General features: G+C 44.6%; 1 long non-coding RNA gene across 1 annotated transcript in view; it reads right to left on the bottom strand.

The window, feature by feature from the left end:
* Positions 1-19,168, bottom strand: part of LOC115481274 — a 72,559-nt gene that overhangs the window by 22,453 nt on the left and 30,938 nt on the right. Inside the window, exon 2 of the long non-coding RNA XR_003943934.1 lies at positions 14,066-14,159. This is a non-coding gene — a long non-coding RNA (uncharacterized LOC115481274). The remainder of the gene's footprint in view (positions 1-14,065; positions 14,160-19,168) is intronic.

Genomic DNA, 19,168 nt, shown 5'->3' with positions numbered 1-19,168 from the left:
CCTCCAGCGCTGCTCTTCTGCCCATTGATGAGCCTCTGCTTTTCTTTTCAGGCGCGCATGCTCGGTTTTGAAACAGAGCATGCCCTGAGAGGAAAAGCAGCTGCAGGGGCAGGCATTCAGCGCTGGAGGAAGAACACATGTTCTGCTGGGGGGGGGGGGGGGGGGTTGGGATCCCCGCCAGTCAAGGTATTTCAGAAGTGGCAGCGATGGGGGGGGGGGAGCAGCGATTAGGGGGGGGCAGTAGTGATCAGCAACTTGGGGGGGGGGGCTGTCCTGGGCTCAGTTCAGTCTCTCAGCGGCCCTGAAGTAAACTGACTGCCAGTCTAACTGCAACTCGGGAATGGGCAAGCAACAACAAACTCTGCTTGAACTCAAGCACAACAGAGATCAGTAGCGTAGTCAGACCTCAATTTTTGGGTGGGCCTGGGGATGGATTGGGTGGGCATGACCCATGCATTTCCTCTCTGTCCACCCCCCCCCCCCCATAAATATAAATACCTTGACTGGTGGGCATCTCTGGGTATCCAGCTGCTGACACTGGCACTGCCCCCCCCCCACCTTACTTGCTCAGTTCAACCAGCATTCCCACACATGCATGCGCAGTGGTGCCAACTGAACTGAGCATGCGCAAGAGGTGGGGATGGTGTGGGGGCAGTGTCGGCATCAGCAGCTGGATACTGACTGCTAACTGCTGCGGGGTTGAGACTGCTTGTAGAACTCCAGGCGGAAAGGATTATTCAGCTGGTGGGACCCAGGGATCCCCGCCAGCTACACCAACGATGTGTGTGTTGCCACTGGGTGGCCCCCTGCCCACCCGGGCCCCAGGGCCGCCGAGAGGGGGGCAGGGGGGACAAAATTTCCTGAGCCTGGGCCTCCAAGGAGGGGCCGGCGCCGCCGTCCCCGATGTCACCCACCCTCGGCTCCATCGGCCGTCCGCCACTGGGCCGGGCCGCCCGCATTGAAATCATCACAGTGCCTCACCTGTCACCTTGCTCCATGACTGAAAGCGCAGCCAGCAGCGGCAGATCATATTTGCCTCCCTTCGGGCCTTCCCTCCCTGTGTCCTGCACAGGGAGGGAAGGCCCGAAGGGAGGTGAATCCGATCTGCTGCTGCTGGCTGCGCTTTCAGTCACGGAGCAAGGTGACAGGTGAGGCACTGTGATGATTTCAACGCAGGGGGCCCGGCCCAGTGGCTGACAGAGGGGGGCAGGTGGAGACTGCGGCGCAGCGGCCTGGGGGGGGGGGGGTGGTAGCAACCACAACCTCGGGGGCGGGCCCCAGGAGCGGCCTTGCCCCGGGCCCGGCCCAGTCTCTTGGCAGCCCTGCCGGGCCCACCCAGAGATTCTGTGGGTTCCCAAACACAAGTGGACAAGTACTTGATATCAAAATACCTTTTGGAAAGTATGAACTCCCCCTAAAATCACAGGTTAGGAATCTTGGGATACAGCTAGATTTGTTACTTTCTTTGATCCCACAAATTCAAACACTCTTTAAAAATTATTTCTATCACCTGTGGTAACTATGAAAATAAAAGAACAACATTTACAAATGAAAATTATATAATATACATGTGCTAACCTATCATTGTCAGAAATGTGCATAGAGAAAACATTTAATATAAATTCAATCCATAACTCTTCACAAATAGCCAGATCTTTAAGGCTTTTCAAAATGACAAGTAGGAAGCTGCTCAGTTCTGGTGGTTGTGAGTTCCATAAAACTGCACCAGCATAGAAAAATACCCTATTCCTGGTGTTTCTCAATTTAATGGAACTCAAAGAGAATAGCTGAAACAAACACTTTTAAGAGGAACATAGCTTACACTGAGGATCATATTTTAATAATTTGTTAGAAAGATAAACAGGAACACCCATGTGAAAGGCCTTGTAAACTAAACATAACCATTTTAATGAGATCTGTGCAGTGAAAACTGGAAGGCAATGTAACTTAATAAGTACAAGGTGACACGGTCAGATTTCTTCTATCCAGTAATAATCAGTTGAGCTATGATGTTCTGGATTAACTGCAGCCCTTTCAAGCCATTGCTTGTTAACCCTTGATATGGGGAGTTGCAGTAATCCAACCAACAGGTAATTAATGCATGTATCACCTTAACCAAATTTGACAAATTAGGCAAAGGTTTTATTTGACGGTTCATCCTCAAATGAAGAAAACAGGACCTTGAGTTATCTGAGACACAAACTTCAAATAGTTGTCACAACCAAAACCTAAAGTTATGTCATCTGACAGCAACAAACATTTCCCCTTTAACTCTGGTTTAACCACTAATGGCCTATCAATCAGAATTCTCAATTTGTGGTTAAAAACAGGACACCCATTTGATTATCTTGCATGAAAATCACCAATTGGATGTCATCAAAGAAATGAAATTCAAAATTCCAGTTACTGAGTAATTTGGCCAAGAGTGTCAAATATAAATTGAAAAGAATATAAGAATATAAGCATTGCCATACTGGGACACACTGAAGGTCTATCAAGCCTAGTATCCAGTTTCCAACAGTGACCAATCCAGGTCATAAGTACTTGGCAAGATCCCAGAACAGTAAAACAGATTTTATGCTACTTATCTTAGAAATACGCAGTGAAGTTTCCCAAGTCCATCTTAATAATGGCTTATAGACTTTTCTTTTAGGAAATTAGCCAAACCTTTTTTAGACACTGCTAAGCTAACTGATTTTACCACATTCTCTGCCAACAAATTCCAGAGTTTAATTACACGGTGAGTGAAGCAATATTTTCTTCTATTTGTTTTAAATTTACTACTTTGTAGCTTCATTGCATGCCCCCTAGTTCTTCTATTTTTAGACAGAGTAAACGAGCAATTCACGTCCACCCCGTTCCACTCCACTCACTATTTTATAGACTTCTATCATATCTCCCGTCAGCCATCTTTTCTTCAAGCCGAAGAGCCCTAGCCACTTTAGCCTTTCCTCATAGAGAAGTCGTCCATCCCCTTTATCATTTTCATCACCCTTCTCTGTACCTTTTCTAATTCCACTATATCTTTTTTGAGATGCAGTGAACAGAATTATGTTTTACTGTACACAGTATTCAACAGATCCTTGAGAGAATATTGGCGGCCGGCCCGCAGAACCTGATTTAAGCAGGCGGGAGCCCGTCCTACCTGCTTAAATCATTTTGAATATCGCCCAGTTACTTTTTCATTCAGGTATTTGGCACTCAGGGGACAGAGTGTGGGAGGGGGGCAGGGGGAGGAGGGTTGTTGGAAACTACAGATTGTGCTTGATGTTTGGATGTTTTGCTGAATGTATGTGTTAGAATCTTTTCTGTATTTTAATGGAGTTTCAATAAGATTCACTCTTATTTTTTTTTTATTATAAACCAACATGACCTGTACAGCCTATAGTAAATCGGCAAACACGGTCCTCGAGGGCCTCAACCCAATTGGGTTTTCAAGATTTCCACAATGAATAAACAATGAAAAACAAAGCGACCTAACCAACTTTCGGAAATTACTGAAAACCTGCCTCTTTAACAAGGCATACTGCAATGATACTTCATATGAACTTTAACGCATTACCTCTTTACCTATTACCCTGAATGTGTTCTCTTTATACCTGTTTGCTCAATTTTATTTTGTCATTCATGTTCTCTATGTAATACCACTTGTATCTCTCATCCTGGATTGCCATGACGGAACAATGTAAGCCACATTGAGCCTGGGTTAGAAGGTAAAGTTTGCCTATTTGTTTTTGTTTTTTGTTACATTTGTACCCCGCGCTTTCCCACTCATGGCAGGCTCAATGCGGCTTACATGGGGCAATGGAGGGTTAAGTGACTTGCCCAGAGTCACAAGGATGATACTAAGATTTGCAACAGAGTGGACACCCGGGAGGGAGTGGAAAGCATGAAAAGGGATCTGAGGAAGCTAGAAGAATGGTCTAAGGTTTGGCAATTAAAATTCAGTGCGAAGAAATGCAAAGTGATACATTTAGGGAGTAGAAACCCACGAGAGACTTACTTGTTAGGCAGGGAGAGTCTGATAGGTACTGAGGGGGAGAGGGATCTTGGGGTGATAGTATCCGAGGATCTGAAGGCGACGAAACAGTGTGACAAGGCGGTGGCTGTAGCGAGAAGGTTGCTAGGCTGTATAGAGAGAGGTGTGATCAGCAGAAGAAAGGAAGTGTTGATGCCCCTGTACAAGTCGTTGGTGAGGCCCCACCTGGAGTATTGTGTTCAGTTTTGGAGGCAGTACCTTGCGAAGGATTTTAAAATAAATGGAAGCAGTGCAAAGAAAAGCTACGAGAATGGTATGGGATTTGCGTTCCAAGACGTATGAGCAAAGACTTGCTGACCTGAACATGTATACCCTGGAGGAAAGGAGGAACAGGGGTGATATGATACAGACGTTCAAATACTTGAAAGGTATTAATCCGCAAAAAAATCTTTTCCAGAAATGGGAAGGCGGTAGAACGAGAGGACATGAAATGAGATTGAAGGGGGGCAGACTCTAAAAAGATGTCGGGAAGTATTTTTTCACGGAGAGGGTGGTGGATGCTTGGAATGCCCTCCCGCGGGAGGTGGTGGAGATGAAAACGGTAACGGAATTCAAATATGCGTGGGATATGCATAAAGGAATCCTGTGCAGTAGGAATGGATCCTCAGAAGCTTAGCCGAAATTGGGTGGCAGAGCAGGTGGGGGAAGAGAGGTTGGTGGTTGGGAGGCGAGGATAGTGGAGGGCAGACTTATACGGTCTGTACCAGAGCCGGTGATAGGAGGCGGGACTGGTGGTTGGGAGGCGGGAAATACTGCTGGGCAGACTTGTACGGTCTGTGCCCTGAAAAAGGCAGGTACAGATCAAGGTAAGGTATACACATATGAGTTTATCTTGTTGGGCAGACTGGATGGACCATGCAGGTCTTTTTCTGCCGTCATCTACTATGTTACTATGTAAATAGGTGGGGAAATGTGGGATACAAATGCAACAAAATAAATAAATAAATACGCATGAGATCTATTAGCATATAATGGAAGTAGTATATGCCAATCAATCTCAAGCATATTCATTGTGGAAACCTGGGTTTGGTCCTCGAGGACCATGGTTGCCACCCCTACATATACCATTGTATTATCTAAAGAACGTTAGCATCATAGCTCTGTTATTTGAATGTTCTGTGTGCCCATTAATGAGTTTGATTAGTATTATGCTGACATCGTATCAGTATCTATGCTATATGAATGTTCTTCCATGGCTGCCTATTGCGCTATCATTTGTATTCTGATGACATTTATAATGTTTCTGCTTTATGATTGTTTTATAGTGCTGTTACAATGTGTATATTTCTGATACGGTATCGTGTTATTTCTGTTGCCATCAATTTACTTAATTGATTGTATTTATTTTTATATTTGATCATTTTATTGTTGTTATGCTGTTAACAAAACGGTAAATTTTATGTTGAGCTATACCTGTTGTGCTTTGGTGAATCTCTTCATAATGGTGGTTAATAAATCCCCAAAATATGTCAGCAGATCCAGACTTTCTGGGCTCGGGTGCTGCAGAGTGTGTCTGCTCTGTGGTCCCGGACTATTGTTTTATAACCTCTACTTTTGATTGATAATTTCGGCAGTACCTTACCCACTCTGCCTGGATTTCGGGGCTTCCTTCGGCGTGCCATGATGATGGGAAAGAAAGTGATTCTACTCGCTCCCACCTTTGCGTCCTGGCGCATTCAAATGATATCTTTATTGTCCATGGAAAGATGTGCAGTGACTGTTTTATCCACACCTCAGGGACAGCGATTTCAAAGGATCTGGGAGCAGTTTGGGGATACTTTACTACTACTACTTAACATTTCTAGAGCGCTACTAGGGTTACGCAGCACTTTACAGCCTACACCTCTTAGTCGACTCCTTAATTAATGCAGGCCACTGTTTTTATTTGTGTGGGTTCATTGCAGTGTAGTTGGCGGTTGAGGGGGACTTCGGGGGGGTTGGGATGTGGTGGGGAAGCAGGGGTGTTTGGGGATGCTACTTCTGATTTTTGTATGCTGACTATCAACATTTCTTTGTATTGTGAAAACTAGGTATCGTTTAGCATGTTGTTGTCTGCTTTGTTTAATAAAAACGATTTAAACATAAATCCCAATAAATAATAAATAGTGAAATGATCCATTTTCTGTTGCTCACTCCCAGCTTTGGTATGAAGACTGAGCGGCACTTACACCTGTATTATATTCAACAGAACTAAGTCATTTATTGCACACCTTCAGTTTCTTTTGCTGTCAAACATTGCCGTTGGTGTATTATTCCTCTTAAATACACAGCAATAAATGTCAACAAAGAAGATGTAGGGCAAAGCCCTTGAAAGACGCTGAGCTACGTTCGTGACCGGGTTTGAAGAGTTAAGCCAGGTGAGATCAGCTTGATATTGTCTTGATCTAGAGTAAGTTGTAGGCCACAGTCCAACAGCAATGTTTGTTTTCAAAGCCAAATAAAGCCATGTGATCCCTCATTAGTCTACGGAGCTACAGCAAAAAGAAATGGAGGTCTGGAAACAAGTCAGACGTGAAACTTATTCCACTGGAATAAAAACTTTTCTTTTTCCAGCATTGTATTGGATTTTAAGTTGATGGATGACGGAAGTCAGGAATAGGTGACTTAGTAGACATTTGGTCTCTTTCCTCAACCTCAGACATGCAAAACTACAAGCTTTGTGCTTTGCTTAATAACTCTTCCTCTTTGAAACTTTCACACATTCAAACAGATGGTATCAGAATGTGGGTGTTGTTGTTCAGTACCCATGCACTCTAGAAATTGTATTCTTAATCTAATAATGAGGTTTTGTCTGAAACTCGTTCAGTGACCTTTATTTCTACATATCTAAGTGGCAGCTAGAGGAGCGTATTCAATTTTTAAAACAAACGTTGCTCTTGTAAGGCAAGCTGTAATGTACGTGATCGTTCAGATGATGCCATCCTTAGCTCAATGTGAACCGCCCTGATGAAGGGAACAGAGTTATTCAAAGCTTTTGAAATGCCTGTCAAAGGGTCATTTGTAAAGGTAATGATGCATATCAAACTGAGAAATCATTTGTGATAAAATTGCTTGCACGTTTAGAGGTGCGTACTTTGACCCATGACGATTAGAGGTGTTCTCTGAGAAGGAGTTTGGACTTATGTTCATGCTTTTGGATTTTCAAACATAGGCAGTAACATTTTCTTTAAAATGTGGCTGTAATAGCAAATGTAAATGTGCACTGGGAGTCTCACTAGGGTAGTTTTCATGGGGAAAATACACTCGCTTTCCCTTAGAACATTGGCAGCCTGTTACAAAACACCCCTTAAGTTTGCAAAATAAAAAGGCCTCACCTTCAACTGGATAGTTGCCATGTTTTCACCATGACATAAATTCACAGGATAACACCAGGAGGAATAGGAAGACTCCAGGCCCTGGCGCATGCGAACGGCAAGCTCACCCCACTAGTAGCTCTCATTTGTAGTCTTTTTCCGAAAGGGAGATAACCTTACAAGATCACCATGTGTATGTGTGTGTGTATTCCTAATATCTGTAGCTGGCCTATCCATACCATATTTTCTCTTTTTAAATTTTACAAATATGATCCCAAGAAGAAGATATATCGAGGTCACTGTCTCATCAGGAATATCAGAGAAAAACAATCCCAAATCTCACACAAGTCCACATAATGAGGATATAATACATTAACAGGGCAATTCTATAAAGTGTGCTTAAATGTATGAACTATTCCCTGTTTTGTAAAGTGTGTGTACACTTTACAGAATAGCTCCATATGTGCTAAGGATGTAAAAAGACTAGAAGCAGTCCAGAGCAAGGTGACAAAAATGATTTGGGTCTTGCGCCAAAAGATGTATGAGAAGAAGACCTGAATATGTATAGCCTAGAGGAGAGGAGGAACAGGTGAGATATGATACAGACGTTTAAATACTTGAAAGGTATTCATATAGAAACGAATATTTTCCAGAGAAGGGAAAGTGGTAAAACTAGAGGACATGAAATGAGGTTGCGGGGTGGTAGACTTGGGAGTAATGTCAGGAAAGTCTTTTTCACGGAGAGGGTGGTCGATGCCTGCAATGCCGTCCCGAGGCAGGTGGTAGAGACAAAAACAGTGATGGAATTTAAAAAGGTGTGGGATGAACACAGAGGATCTCTAATTAGAACATGAACGGTATAAAAAAACCTAAACTTAAATGGCTGCACTGGTGTGAATGCATCGAGTGATGCTTAGATGGCGAGCCTGGCTGTGATGAATCAAGGCTGGGGCTGGGCAGACTTGTGCGGTCTGTGTCCCATATATGGCAATCCAGTTTAGGATAGGCTGGAAAGGGCTTCGACAGCAACTTCAGTGGCTGGAACCTGAGGACAGTGCTAGGCAGACTTTTATGGTCTACCGCAAATGACAAGACAGATAGGTTGGTGTGAGCTTTGACATCAGCTCTTATAGTTGGATCGTAAGGACAGGGCCGGGTGGACTTCTACAGTCTACGTCCCAGAAACGCCAAAGAAAGACCACGATCAAGTATTTTACATCACATCCATTCTTGATTTAATCATGACTTGATAATGAGTGTGACAGTTGGGTAGACTGAATGGACCGTTCAGGTCTTTATCTGATGTCACTTACTATGTTACTATGTGAAGGCAAAACTAAGCACCCAACTGAGCTGGGCACACATATATCAGCATGTGCACATGCATAGAAAGAACTGAACCAAACAAGCTTAGTGATGCTTAGATGGCAGCTCCAGAAATTGGGAAGCAAAGCCAGTGCTGGGCAGATTTCTACACTTCGTGCCCTGATGTGGTTGGACAGGTTTGAATGGGCTGGAGTGCAGTGCCGTAGCGAGGGCGGCTGACACCCGGGGTGGGTCGCCGCTGCGCACCTCCCCCCAGGTGTAGCACGGCGCCCCCCCCCCCCCGGCGCGCACCCTCCCCCCCCAGAGCGCATTGTTACTTACTTTAGAAGCAAGGGGCGGGCGGGAGGGCCGATCCGCCCCTGAGTCCACGTCACTGGGAGCTGCGTCGGCTCCATTGGCTCCTTGCTCTCTCTGCCCCGGAACAGGAAGTAACCTGTTCCGGGGCAGAGGGAGCAAGGAACCAACGGAGATGACACCCCCCCAGCGGCGTGCACCCGGGGCGGATCGCCCCACCCCCCCCCCCTTCCTACGCTACTGCTGGAGTGGGGATTCAGTTACAGGTTCAGTAGTTGGAGAATGAGGCTAGTGCCAGGCAGACTTCTAAGTCTGTGCCCTGAAAATGTAAAGGACAAATCAAGATCAAGTATAGAAACATCCACATTTTGGACATCCTCAACTGCTGACGCAGGGACAGAGGCATAGCAAAGGATATCCTTCACCCATACTCTAAAAAAAAAAAAAAAAAAAAAAAGACGGCCCTGACAAGCACTTGGACGTTTTCACCTGGACTTGTGTTTTTCTAAGGTTGTAGACGGCAATTTATATAAGGTTGTAGACGGCTATTATATACGCAGCTTGTCTGCATGTATGAAGCCGTCTTTGGCATGCACAGAGCAGCCACGCATAATGTTTGGCTGCTCTGCACTGGCTTCCCCTCCTTAGGAAGAAAATCGTGTGCAAATGAGCTAACAGCGAGCAGCTCATTTGCATGCAATTTCTTTCATACATGCCTGTTCCTTTCCGAATCGCTAAGGGATCGGTAAGGGAAGGGCTTTTTCTGTTCAGTTAGTGCATCTGGCTGAAGGTAAGGGAGCTATGTACCTGGGAGCAATTTGTGAAGTCCACTGCAGTGCCCCTAGGGTGCCCAGTTGGTGTCCTGACACATCAGGGGGACCAGTGTACTATGAATGCTGGCTCCTCCCACGACCAAATAGCTTGGATTTGGTTGTTTCTGAGATGGGCGTCCTCGCTTTCCATTATCGCTGAAAATCAGAAACGACCAAGTCCTGGGGACGACCACCTCTGCTGGGGATGACCATCTCTAAGGTCGACCTAAATTTGCTGATTTGGGCATCCCCGACCGTATTATCGAAACGAAAGATGGATGCAGTGGCGTACCAAGGGGGGGGGGGGGGGGGGGGGGGCGGTCCGCCCCGGGTGCACGCCGCTGGGAGGGAGCCGCGGCGCGCGCCTGTCAGCTGAGTTTGCTGACTTCGCTAACTTCGCTGCAGCTCCCTCTGCCCCGGAACAGGTTACTTCCTGTTCCGGCCGGGGCAGAGGGAGCTGCAGCGAAGTCAGCGAACTCAGCTGACAGGCGCGCACCGCGGCACCCCCCCCAGCGGCGTGCACCCGGGGGGGTGTCATTTTGCCGGGGGGGGGGGGGGGGGGAGCGCGCTGCACCCGGGAGGGCGCATCGGCGCTCTGCCCTGGGTGTCACGCCGGCTAGGATCACCACTGGATGGATGCCCATCTTTTTTCGATAATACGGGTTTCCCCGCCCCTTGCTGGAGCCATCCTGCGAGAACATCCCCAGGAAAACTTGGGCGTCCCTTTCAATTATGCCCCCCTAGGTATTTGTCTCAGTGCCCTCTTCAGATCTGCAGTCATATATGAGAAGAAAATACAACTCTTCAGCTGGAGACCTTTGGCCAGTCCTGGTTTTACACTTACATCGCAAAGCAGTGGGAAATACGGCTAGCGAAAGCACAAGTGGAAGAAAAAATGGCTAAAGATGTAAAGAGAGGTGACAAGACCTTTTTCAGATATGTTGGAGAAAGGAGAAAAGATAGGAATGGAATTGCAAGACTGAAAGATACTGAGAATGGCTATTTGGAGAGTGAGGAGGATAAAGCGAACGTGCTAAACAATTACTTCTCTTCAGTGTTCACAGAAGAAAATCCTGGAGAAGGACTACGGTCGACTGCCAAGGGAATATCTGGGAATGGAGTGGATATTGTGCCATTTATGGAAAAAAGTGTTTATAAACAGCTTGAGAATCTGAAGGTGGACAAAGCTATGGGGCTGGATGGGATACATCCCAGGATACTGAGGGAGCTCACAGATGTCCTGGCAGGACCTCTTAAAGATTTATCTAATAGCTGTTTAGAGATGGAAGAGGTTCCACAGGATTAGAGATGAGCGGATGTTGTCCCTCTTCACAAAAGTAGAAACAGGGAAGAAGTGGGAAACTACAGACTGGTAAGGCTCAAGGTGGTAGGACAAATAATGGAGTTGCTGCTGAAAAAAAAAGGATAGTTAACTTTCTAGAAGCCAACAGGTTACAGGACCCAAGGCAACATGGCTTTACCAAAGGAAAATCCTGCCAAACGAATCTTATTGACTTCTTTGACTGGGTGACCAAAGAACTGGATGAAGGACATGTTCTAGATGTAATCTACTTGGATTTCAGCAAAGCCTTTGATAGGTCACTCACAGAAGACTCATGAACAAGCTGAGAGGGCTGAACTTAGGACCAAAAGTGGTGAACTGAATAGGAAACTGGTTGACTGACAGGTGGCAGAGGATGGTGGTAAATGGAATCTGCTCAGAGGAAAGGATGGTGAGCAGTGGAATTCCTCAGGGTTGGTGCTGGGACCAATTCTGTTTAATATATTTGTGAGAGGTATTGCTGAAGGGTTGGAAGGAAAGGTTTGCCTTTTTGCAGATGACATGAAGATAGCCAATAGAGTGGATACCCTGGAGGGAGTAAAAACAATGAGAATGGATCTCTAAACATTAGAAGAATGGTCAAGGGTCCGGCAGTTAAAATGTAATACTTAATGAATAAATGGAGTGACTCTATGTCCGGTTTCTTAAATTGATTCCAACGACTCTTTAGAAACCCAAATAATTATAAAAACTTTTTATTAAAATTTTATCATACCTTCCGTATTCTTTTAATAATGATATAATATGTTATAATAATGCTCAGATAAGTGCATTATACCAAACACGGTTCAGGATCCATCTCCTCCATAACGTACTTCTCCACCACCATCACACTGAATCCATCTTGCCTGCCTACACTCCTTCAATTCAAGAGTTGACAATTGTACAAGTAGAAACTTTTACTTATCTTGAAAAATAATACTCCTTGGATGGAATGTTCTTCCAAACAGTGTCGCTATAGAGAAGGATCCCGCTCTCATGTAAAAACCCAGTGTCGATAAACTAAAAACAATTGGTGCATCTTCCAAATTTCACTTCACCACATTATCAGTATCCATGCTATATTTTATTTGTTGATATTACTCCAATTTGGAGTAACATCAACAAGTAAAATATAGAGTGGATACATGAGAGTGGGATCCTTCTCTATAGCGACACTGTTTGGGCTTCTAAAAAGAGTGGTTGGAGTTAAAATTTAATGCCAAGAACTGCAGAGTGATGCACTTGGGGTGCAGAAACCCAAAACAGAGATACCAGATAGAAGAGGAGAGATTAGTAAGCTCAACTCAGGAGAGAGACCTTGGGGTGTTGGTGTCCGAGGATCTGAAGGTAAAGAAACAATGCGACAAGGCGGCGGCTGTGGCCAGAATGATGCTAGGCTGCATAGAGAGAGGTATAACTAGCAGAAGAAAGGAGGTGTTGATGCCCCTCTACAAGTCGTTGGTGAGGTCTCACTTGGAGTATTGTGTTCAGTTTTGGAGGCCGTATCTTGCTAAAGATGTAAAAAGACTGGAAGCGGTGCAAAGAGCTACAAAAATGGTATGGGATTTGCATTGCAAACCGTACGAGGAGAAACTTGCTGACCTAAACATGTATACCCTGGAGGAAAGGAGAAACAGGGGTGACACGATACAGATGTTCAAATATTTGAAAGGTATAAATCCACAAACAAACCTTTTCTGGAGACGGAAAGGCAGTAGAACCAGAGGACATGAATTGAGGTTGAAGGAGGGCAGACTCAGGAGTAATGTCTGAAGTATTTTTTCACAGAAAAGGTGATGGGTACATGGAATGGCCTCCCGCAGGAGGGTGGTGGAGATGAAAAAGATAACGGAATTCAAATATGCGTAGGTTAAACACAAGGGAATCCTGTTTAGAAGAAATGGATCCATGGAATCTTAGCGGAGATTGGGTGGATTCACCGGAAATTGGGAAGCAAAACCAGTGCTGGGCAGACTTCTATGATCTGTGCCCTGATCGTGAATGAATAGACATGGATTGGTGGAGTGTAAATTTTAAGGGGCTTCAACGTTAACTTCAGAAATTTTAGTACAAGAACAGTGCTGGGCAGACTTCTATGGTTTGCGCCCTGAAAATGGCAAGGACAAATCAAACTCAGGTATACATATAAAGTATCACCTACCGTGTATAATGAGTTTATCTTGTTGGGCAGACTGGACAGATGGTCTTTATCTGCTATCATAGACTATGTAACTATGTTACTATGTCACTCAACATTTAATTAAACTCTGGAATTCTTTGTCAGAGAATGTGGTAAAAGCAGTTAGCTTAGCAGGGTTTAAAAAGGTTTGGATAATTTCCTAAAAGAAAAGTCCATAAGCCATTATTAAGATGGAAAAATCCACTGCTTATTTCTAAGATAAGCAGCATAAAATCTGTTTTACTGTTCTGGGATCTTGCCAGGTACTTGTAACCTGGATTGGCCACTGTTGTAAACTGGATACTGGAGTTGATGGACCTTCGGTCTGTCCCAGTATAGCAATGCTTGTGTTCTTATCAGGGCTTGGAGGGGAGGGGGAAATACTGTTCTGAATAGTGCATCAGTTCTGCAGATCACCTGTTTCAGGTTCTGCTTATGCTTTGGAAAAAGGCAGAGTGTTGAGGTATGAGTTTCTTACTGCCTTGATGGAAGCCCTCTTTCCTTTTTTTCTTTGTCAAATTAAAATAAAGAATATTGAGCTGGATTGATTGAAGGTTTTCTATGCAAGAACAGGTAACACAAATGAGGCTCTTTTTTTCGTTTCAGCAGGTAGGTTTCCCGCTTGAGCTAACATTACTGTCCTCACTTTTTGATTATCCTACCAGCACCTGGTAGCAGTCCCAGGATTGACTGCTTTGCTTGCCAAACAACTGCCAGGCAAATGCTCGACTGTGAGCACTTTGTTACTTGGCAGAGTCCCCAGAGCTGTGAAGATAACACATCAATTACTGTACATACCACAGAGATTCTGCTCAGGAGGGAGAAGAAGAGCCGTTGGGCAAGATGCATCCACTCCTTATCATGACACTCCAGGGAGAGGTTTCCTTTGCACCTGTACTGACGAGAGGGAGGAACACACATTAGTCTTAAGTCATCAGGTATAACATGAAGTGCACCTGGGTCCCAGCCAGCTGTGGCACTCGCTTTCCAGCTGTCACTACAGGCTAAGCAGGGGTTTCTGCCAGGTACTTTGGAAGCAGGATACTGAGCTAGATGGACTATTGCTCTGACCCAGTATGAGAGAATCACACTAAAGAGAGTCTGCCAGCCAAGGAAGAGCTGAATCAGACCTGGTCTTACCCTCTGTCATTGCTTCTAGAGACTAAAATTCTATGAAAAGCAGCACCCTGAGCCCTTAGGTGGAATGAGATGAAACCCATAGGACATGGCACGCAAAGAGAGCCCATTCTTTACCCAGGACTTGGATTGAATTACTGCCCTTGAGTGCTGCTCTGTGAGGTCCTCATATACCAACCCCCCCCCCCCCCACAGGATCCTTAGAGCAGTGCTTATCAATCATTTTGTAGCCAGGACCCCGTGATTGTAGCCACATATAATTAAATAGCCCCCCCCCCTCGAGGTTCAGAATAATGATGCACCTATAGAGAGACCACACAAGTCATGACTCCCAAACACAAATTTTGTTACCTCATTTGGAGTCCCATCCCACAGTTTAGGAAACTCAGCCTTAGAGTGACCCGTTTCATTAAGCAGCAGTTAGTCAGACATCACATCCATTTACCAGCTTATACTCAAACATTACTATATTAAAGTGGTGTGAAGAGCGCTCCCCTTCTGAAATCCATAGATGGTATTAGCAGGAGATTCTTTTCACAGAGCAGGAATCTGGAGCTGATTCTTCTTTAAAAGAGACACTGACAGTGGTTCAAGCACTTGTTCCCCGATATTCAGCACTATTTACCCAGCCAGGAACAGCTCCTTGACAGTTAAATAGCACTTAACCAGCTATCCATGAATCTTCAGTTGGAGATAGCTGGTTATCTCCTGCTGAATATTTACAGTCGGCGCTTAGCAGCTAACCGGTTATATCACACAATATAACCAGCTATCCACGAATATTCAGCACATCACTGGCAAAGTTTAGTAGCCAAATCAGGCCACCCAAATAACAGGACTATCATAAGTACATAAGTATTGCCATACTGGGACAGACCGAAGGTCCATCAAGTCCAGCATCCTGTTTCCAACAGTGGCCAATCCAGGTCACAAGTACCTGGCAAGATCCCAAAACAGTACAATACATTTTATGCTGCTTATCCTTGAATTAAGCAGTGAAAAGAGAGAGAGAGGTAGGGAGGGGGCCTGGAACTCAGAGGGGAGAGAGATGGAGGGAGGGGAGCCCTGGATATGGGTGGATGGAGGAGAGGCCAGGGGAGAATGCAGAGTTGATGCACATGTAGGGGGGGAGGGCAAGGGACAGAGGAGAATTGCTACACCACGATGGATGGAGGGTGTAGGGGAGAGATGCTGCACATGGATGGATGAAGGGGGCAGGGCACAGAGGACGTTTGCTGCATATGGTTGGGAGGCAGGGCTAGTGCTGGGCAGACTTATACGGTCTGTGCCGGGGCTGGTGGGTGGGAGGCGGGGATAGTGCTGGGCAGACTTATACGGTCTGTGCCAGAACCGGTGGTGGGAGGTGGGGCTGGTGGTTGGGAGGCTGGGATAGTACTGGGCAGACTTATATGGTCTGTGCCCTGAAAAAGACAGGTACAAATCAAGGTAAGGTATACACAAAAACTAGCACATATGAGTTTATCTTGCTGGGCAGACTGGATGGACCGTGCAGGTCTTTTTCTGCCATCATCTACTATGTAAGTTCATTTTAATAATGGTCTATGGGCTTTTCCTTCGGGAAGCCATCCAATCCTTGTTTAAACCTGCTTTTACTACTACTACTGGTAACTTATTTTCGATAAGGAGTGGAGGAGTAAGTGGTTAGAGCAGTGAGGGGTCCTTTTACTGAAGTGTGCCAACAGACTTAGCACGTTGAATGACTAGCGTGTGTTAAATGCTAAGAAACCCATTTTCTACCTATGAGCTTCTTAGCATCTAGCGTGTGCCAATTGTAATGCGTGCTAATTCCGTTAATACACCTCAGCAAAAGGACCCCTGAGCTAGCAGCCAGGGATTCCTGGTTCAAATCGTGCTGCTCAGGGACAAACTTAGACTGTAGGGCCTCCAGGGATATAGGAAAATATTGCACCAGTAGTGTTAAATGTAATTGAGCTATGAGGTTGTTGTTTGGAATGTAAGTGGAAAAAAATATTGGACCTTAGAATGTCTCCAGAAATGTAAGATACATTTATCCTTTTATCATGAAATTAAGAAGGCCAAACATGAGTGGGTTGTTAAGTGGTTAGAGAGCAAAGGAACAGACAGATACATTTATTTGGGATTGTGAAAGATATGACTGGAAATGGAATAAGAGAAATCAGCTAAGTTTATCACTCTCTGCTAAAGAGTTTGCACTATTTTTAAAAAAACCAGATTGAAGATTTAGATACTACACTAGATTAAAATTTTTTTTTTAAAAAGTACATCAAAATATATGGATTTGAGGGATGCTTCAGTCATTGTTTTTTTGAGTGTTTTCCTTTAGCCGCTAGAAACTTCTGGCCAGCATTGAATATTGGTTTGGCCGGTTAAGTTTAAACCGGCGAAAAATAAACCAGATATTAAATGCCGGTCACTGGAAACAGCCTAGCATTGAGTATCCAGGCCAGAGGCATAGCCAGACCTTGATTTGGGGGAGGGGGAGGGGGGAGCCTGAGCCCAAAGTGTGTGTGTGGGGCACATTTTGCCCTGCCTTCCCGCCGCTTTCAACCTATGCTTGTGGGGGTCCCCAAGCCCCCCCAGCAGGATCCTTCCTGTGGCAATATCCAATGCCGCGCTGCATGCCCCGCTTTCCCACCCCAATGCGCATACTCGGTTTTAGTGAAATTGAGCATGCGCAAACCTCACATATGCTCAATTTCACTAAAACGAAGTATGCGCATGGGTGAGGGGGAAAGCAGGACAGGCAACGTGGCGCTGAATATTGCCACAAGAAAGCTTCTGCTGACGGGGATTGGGGACCCCCACCAATCAAACCAGCAGACCAAGGGGGTCCAAACCCAAAATTAAGGGGGGGCCCAGGCCCCCAAGGCCCCGCATGGCTACACCACTGATCCAGGCTCATCGCCGACCGTGGGAGTTAGCCAGGCTGCCTCCCATGGTCTGAATTTTGGCCCTTGGTCTTCACTCCTGGTCCTCCGGGGCCAGCAGCAGGTTGGATTTTCAGGATATCTCTGATGAATATATATTTCTACTAATTCCATTTTATGGAAATCTCTCTCATCCAGCAGAGATATCCTGGAAACCCACTGGTGACCCTCAAAGACTGGGAGTGAAGAACCTGGTGTTAAGGGGATTTGTTTCTCTTTTTATTAAGTATGCAGTGATCCATAGAAAGCTATTAAGTCTACAAATGAAAACTGAGCATATGTCTATGACTTATTTGTAAGAAACATGCTTAGTCAGACTGAGGTCCATCGAGCCCAGCCTCCTGTCTCTTACAGCGGCCAGTCCAGGTCACAAGGACCCAGCAGATTCCAAAATGTAGATCTGTTTCCCATAGTTGAGGGGTGGTCAACCTCGGTCCTCGAGGACCAAAACCCAGTCCGGTTTTCAGGATTTCCCCAATGAATATGAATACAAAAAGTAACCAGATTCACAATCTACGTTAATGTAGTGGTTTTTCTACAATACCTTTAATGAAACCACCTACCACTCATTAAAACAAATAATACTACTTTATTTATTACAAATGTTAAAAAGTCTGAGAAATCTCAGAGTTTTAAACATTTGTAATAAATAAAGTAGTATTAATTTGTTGTTAATGAGTAGTAGGTGATTTCATTAAAGGCAATGAATATGCATGAGATCTATTTGCATCCAGTTGAGGTAGTACATGCAAATAGATCTCATGCATATTCATTGTTAATATACTGTACATATATACACAGTTATTCTTCAATTCTGCAATACTGTTTATTCATATATATTTTTTCCCATAATACTATTCCATCCCAATCTTACACATACCTACATTCATACTAACCAACCATCCACATTTATACCAACTAATCCACAGAGATTGCTATCTAATACAGATTATGGTTGAGTTCTCTCCCGTCTTGTACCTGAAATTTGTTAGTAACAAGTTGTAAGTATTGAATATTGCGAGAGTGTTGTTGAGAGTGAATGCAGGGTAACCTACTTCAACTATGACTTTGTATTATTGTATTGATCCGTTTAGGTAACCCAACTCCTGAAGACGTTCTAGTAGCGAAACACAGCTTGTGTAGAGCTTGGGGTGATTAACAGCGGACGGACTTTGGTTTAAGAATCATGTGGAGATTAGTGAATGTGTGGAGTGGCAAATCTACCACTAAGTTGTGAGACACACACCTGATGGCAGTATCAGTGGACGCATTGAATACAAAGAGAATGAGGTTGTGGATTGATTCCATGACTGGTTAAGAACTTGGTGTGAACATTTCATCTGGTTTGGAAGCACAGCGTAATGCTGGCAGGAATCAATTGCGAAGCTGTGAAAGGCATGGACGATGTGGAATAATTGACTGGAGGAGCTGGTATTCTCCAGAAAGACGCAGTTGGACTTTTTACATAAGGTTTGGGGTGTGGTAGAGAGCCATAATCTGTATTAGATAGCAATCTCTGTGGATTAGTTGGTATAAATGTGGATGGTTGGTTAGTATGAATGTAGGTATGTGTAAGATTGGGATGGAATATTGATTATTATGGGAAAAAAAAAAAAATATATATATATATATATATATATATATATGAATAAATAGTATTGCAGAATTGAAGAATAACTGTGTATATATGTATATTAACAATATCAGGTACAGTTATTAAGAATTGAGTTAACCCAGGATAAATATTTTATGCATATTCATTGGGGAAATTCTGAATATCCGATTGGGTTGTGGCCCTCGAGGACCGAGGTTGCTCACACCTGCCATAGTTCAT

Source organism: Microcaecilia unicolor, chromosome 1 (genome assembly GCF_901765095.1).
Source record: "Microcaecilia unicolor chromosome 1, aMicUni1.1, whole genome shotgun sequence".
Taxonomy (NCBI): Eukaryota; Metazoa; Chordata; class Amphibia; order Gymnophiona; family Siphonopidae; genus Microcaecilia; species Microcaecilia unicolor.
The sequence above is the reverse complement of the archived record's forward strand: the minus strand, read 5'-3'. Positions and strand labels throughout refer to the sequence as shown.